The sequence below is a fragment of the Eurytemora carolleeae genome, unplaced genomic scaffold (genome assembly GCF_000591075.1).
Source record: "Eurytemora carolleeae unplaced genomic scaffold, Eaff_2.0 scaffold70, whole genome shotgun sequence".
NCBI lineage: Eukaryota > Metazoa > Arthropoda > Copepoda > Calanoida > Temoridae > Eurytemora > Eurytemora carolleeae.
Genome location: NW_019396054.1, coordinates 111,632 through 117,074, shown reverse-complemented (window position 1 = coordinate 117,074; position 5,443 = coordinate 111,632). Strand labels below are relative to the sequence as shown.

Sequence of the window (5,443 nt, the reverse complement as noted above, 5' to 3'; positions counted from 1 at the left end):
AGAAATCCACAGAAAAACCCGCGAATATTTTAATTGCTACAGTCAGAACAAGAAAACATGTGGAATAGGAATACGGCATTAAATCAATACTTAAGTGTACTTGATGATGTTACAAATTAAATGATTTGCTAATTTTATCAAGTATCAAGTGAAATAAGTTTGTTTACGACTGGTTTGTTTCATGTTCATAGGAATATTTAAAGTCATACTAAAAGTCGTCTTTCTATTTCAGAGGTATCTGATTCTTACTGTACATTTTTAAATATAAGCAAAAAAATTGTTGCCGTTTATAAAATATTTAATTAAATGCTAGAAAGAGCGTGCGAAGCGCCATCTCTGCCTAGTTTATATCTATAACATATACATAAATTCTTACAATGATTAGATAATTACTGGTTTCTGGTTAATTGATCATAAATGATATATGAAGTGTTAAACCACTAAAAGTAAGATAATATTAGGCACTTCAGCTTCAGGGGATACGAATTTCGCTTTATAAAGACAGTGTTATCTATAATTAAAAGACCAACGAGGTTATAGTGTATAGAGTGCTGATGTACGATAATCCTTTACTAATTGTATAGGCCATGAACTATACCGAGAGAGCACTGCATATTTTTTTATTATAAGAAGATTCTGGCCTAACCACATAGTATATCAATATTAGTAAACAGTTGTAAGTGTATACAGTACAGCTAACTGACTCTGATCACACAGGTAGAGAACTATCATCCCCTCTGTATAAGACCCTTAAAAAAGATCCGCAAGATATTATTTCTATCACACCTATTTCTATATATCTATCTATTCTATATATAAATTTGGCTTGTCTGTCTGTTTTTTGTATCCAATAAACGTCAAAACGGATGAACCAATCGGGCCCAATTTTTTTGTGGGACATCACGTGACCACAGGGAAGGTTTATGAATGATAAAAAAAATGTGTTTTATAAGGTTTTAAATCTTGTAAAAAAAATTGAATTCTTGAAAATCCGCGAATTCTTTTTAAAAATCCGCAAAATTTTTTTCTTCTTTGTTTTAAAATGTAAACAAAAATAACATGTTCACAATTTAAATAGAAGTTGGGCGCGAAGCGCCCTAAAAGCCTAGCATATATATATAGATATACATATTCGATCTCTCCTATGATGGAAAAAAAAACATGTTACCAAGTGAAAGAATTTAAATTCAGAGTAAAAAGGAATAAAATAAAAAAGCATGAAATAGAGGTTATCAGAAAAAAAAGAAATACAATAATTCTTTATCTAGATAAATAATCATCAAGGATTACTATTTTTCAGACTAAAGTCTAAAATGGGGGAAGTAAAAATACATCTTTTTGCCACAATCATTGCTCTGTCTCTCGGACTTTCAATGTCGTTTCAACATTTAAAGTCATATTCAGCTGATCAAGGTTAGTAAGTCGATTAGAAGAAGAAGAGCTTAATTTAGAGCTAGAGCAAAATAAACTAAAATTGCACGTCAAATTAAAGCAAATTGCATGACAAACTAATGTAAATTGCACGCCAAACTAAAGTAAATTGCACGCCAAACTAAAGTAAATTTCATGTCAAACCAAAGTAAATCGCACGTCAAACCAAAGTAAATCGCACGTCAAACCAAAGTAAATTGCATGTCAAACCAAAGTAAATTTCATGTCAAACCAAAGTAAATTGTATGTCAAACTAAAGTAAATTACATGTGAAACCAAAGTACATTGCACGTCAATTAAAGTAAATTGCATGTCAAACTAAAGTAAATTGCACGTAAGTTTGAAATTATCCTAAACGAATTGTGTATTTTTAATACAAGGTGTCCTACTAAACATGACAGAAGCAAGACTGCTTGAAGGTCGTCTTTGATGTTTGAAATTATCTGCGGCAATCAGTCGTCACCTGCTTTTACATATAAAATTCTTAAAACAATAATAATCAAATGTTTTTAGTCCTGAGCCTGGCATTTCCGAAATGTGGTCTACTTTTATTGCGATGTTGACATCGTAGGAGATATTAAGACTTGAGTTCCGATATTAAATTATTAAAAACCAAAATAAGATCTTAACAAATTCTTCATATCTCCGGTAAAAAGGCAGACCACTTTTTGAGAAGCCCGGACTAGGAAAATTTGTGATTATCAACGAATAAATCCAAAAATTATTTCAATGACCAAAGGAAACATTTAAATTGTCTTTCTACTGTCATGTTTCTTAAGACACCCTATAAACGGATAAATTTGGTTTTTTCATACTTTTCATAAATTCAAAACAAGAGTAGCCACAAGGCCACAAATTTGTACCAGTAATGCCACTCCTTCTTTCTAGTTCGCATGTGAGGATGGTATTCTTTAGAAAATATGACTTTGTCTTCAAATTTGACGTTGTTGTTTTTGCTACTAAGTTAAGTAGAAAATGCCTTTATAATTTGTAAATGGTATTGACTAGAAAGGACTGTAAGTGTAGAGGACTTTGGAGAACTTAAAAAGACGTTGAAGTACTTTGAGGAAAGGTTAATCAATTGACTGCAAAGAACTATAAAATACTATAAAGGTCTTTCAATGAATAAATTTGATTGAAAAGGGCTACAATGCTACAATGGACTTCAAAGGAATAGAAAGAAGTAGAAGGGGCTAGAAATCACTTTTAAGACTATAGAAAGGTCTATAAGGACTAAAAATAATATTAAATTGCTATACATCACTCCTGTATGCCCAGTCCATTAGCGCCTGATCCAATCAGGGTGCAGTCATGTGTATGTTGTCTATTCTGAACCAATAGAAATAGTATGGCGGTAACATTTATCTTTCTAGCTATCTCATTATCCATTCAGAGTTATGAATCCTTCAATAGGCGCTAACAGTAAGGAAATATGTACATCTACTAAAACTATAATACATACTATATAATACATAATGGTACATATTTATTATGGACTAATATAGTAAAGATACAATATAATTTCTAAAAAATATAATATAATAATATTAAAAACATAATATATTTTGATGGTTATATTTTGGTCCGTTATATATTCGTTATGGTTATATTTTTGTACTATTATGTTTTAGTTCTATTATATTTTTGTACTATTATATTTTCGTACTTTTATATTTTTGTACTATTATATTTTTGTACTATTATGTTTTTGTTCTATTATATTTCTGTTTTATCATATTTTTGTTATATTATATTTTTATACTATTATATTTTTGTTATTTTATATTTTTGTTCTATTCTATTTTTGATATATTCTATTTTTGATCCTTTTTTGATCTATTTTACTTTTGTTCTATTCTATTTTTGATCTATTCTATTTTTGTTCTATCTTATTTTTGTACTATTCTGTTTTTGTTCTATTCTATTTTGTTCTATTCTATTTTTGTTCTATTCTATTTTGTTCTACTCTATTTTTGTTCTATTCTATTTTTGTTCTANCCTACTGATTGGTTGACATGTAGCATTTGTAAACAAAAAGATGAAATGAATTTTTCAATTCCTCAGGAACCAGGATTGTTTTCTTCCCAACTGCTGTTAATGGAAGGTAATATTTAAAAAACAAATCCTCTCCATTAAAAACATTAATTACCCACTTCCCCAACTTGACTTGGTTTTGCTAGATTTGCTAGCTAGGGACCATAAGCGTAATTTCAGCTGATTTTCCATGCAAATATGGCAAATGGACTGATTCAGAACAGTACTCTGAAAATCTAAAATATCAATTTTTATGATTTGAAAGCTAATTCTTATCAACTGTGGTTTCTATACAAAAGTGACCTGCGCAGTTCTACTGTAAGAAAATATAAAGGAATTGTCAGAAAAATCAGATTAAAACATAGAAAAGACATTTTCAACATTATTGATCAGAAAAAGGTTTCAAGATTACCGAATTGTGAATCGGGCATTGGCTTCATTATATGCGTGGGTCCCTTGAAATTACAATTATGGTCCCTTTCCTTTCAATACATGTCATGATATTTTTTCCTGGAGTTAATTTGGTTAATTTAGTGTAGTCAATTATGCTTAAAACTTTAAACTTATCTTTATTAAGTTTTAAAATCAAATCATCTATTTTATTCTTAATTCTTATTCAAATTGGCAAACGTAAAAACGATCGTAGAAAGACGTTCAAAACAATAAAAAATGTAATTTTTGCATACTCTTATTTTTGCATATAATTATCTTTGCAACGGGTTAAATACCTGGACCAATATTTTTCTTTTTCCAGTGTTGTTTGTAATTGGCAATTTTGAGATTTAGTTGTTTTTAATCAATTTTGTGCTTTTGTTTTGTTATTTTTGTATTTTTTTAGTAATTTTGTGTGGTTGGACTTAAAATGGACTGCCCCTCAGCCAATCTATGATTTCCTCGAGAAGACAGTCTATAAAATTCATCCTGATTCTTATTAAATATTTGTTATTTTTAAATGTTCGATTTATGTTAAATATATAAACTAGTACTGTAATTTAAGTAAACTTTTTTGTAATTTCCATATACTGTGTAAATGATATTTTTTTGTTCGAGACATGTTCACTTCACAAAAGGTAATGTGAAAATGTTTGAGATGCTTTACAAATCACAATCAACAAGGGGGAGGTTTCTATTCTTTTTTGTTCTATTCTATATTTGTTCTATTCTATTTTTGTTCTATTCTATTTTTGTTCTATTCTTTTTTTGTTCTATCCTATTTTGTTCTATCCTATTTTTGTTCTATTCTATATTTGTTCTATTCTATTTTTGTTCTATTCTGTTTTTGTTCTATTCAATTTTGTTCTATTCTATTTTTGATCTATTCTATTTTTGTTCTATTCTATTTTTGTTTTATTCTTTTTTTGTTCTATTCTATTTTTGTTCTTTTCTATTTTTGATCTATTCTATTTTTGATCTATTCTATTTTTATTCTATTCTATTTCAACCTAAATTTTGGGTCCATGGTTATATTTTTGGTGGATATATATTAGGGATATTATACTAGCTCTTCTAACTAGCACACTCCCTTTAAGAGTCACACTGTGCATATTGCAAATTCCTCGTAGGAAGATGTTGTGAGATAGAGGACGACATTTAATTCATTCAATGTCGGAGATGCTATATCCATTGGACTACTGACAATCTGAACTACAATTATTACTTAATTCCTTTACGAATCAACTGAAGAAAACCAAATTATTGTTTAGGACCTGTGAGTAGAAACAGGAGATCTTTAGTTCCAAGTCTGCGATTACCGTTCATTGCTCCTCTTCCTGTCACCTTTCTAGGTATAAACTTTTAAAAGAAACGGTTTCATTTGTGGAAAAGTTGAAATGTATAAATTATTCATGCATGTGAAAAAGTTAAATCTTAACATTTTGAATTTTTACGAAAAAATCATGTCTTTTGAAAAAAATATTTGCCTTGGAATGTGAATTACCGTTTTTTAAAAATCAATAGGTGGTAAAGGAGGGTGGAGACC

The 5,443-nt window shown here is 29.1% G+C and overlaps 1 long non-coding RNA gene across 1 annotated transcript; it reads left to right on the top strand.

The window, feature by feature from the left end:
* Nucleotides 1-3,451: 3,451 nt before the first annotated feature.
* On the top strand, nucleotides 3,452-4,461 carry LOC111706318 (uncharacterized). The gene is made up of 2 exons (XR_002766205.1): nucleotides 3,452-3,535; nucleotides 4,304-4,461. It is a non-coding gene; the product is annotated as an uncharacterized LOC111706318 (long non-coding RNA).
* Nucleotides 4,462-5,443: the final 982 nt, after the last annotated feature.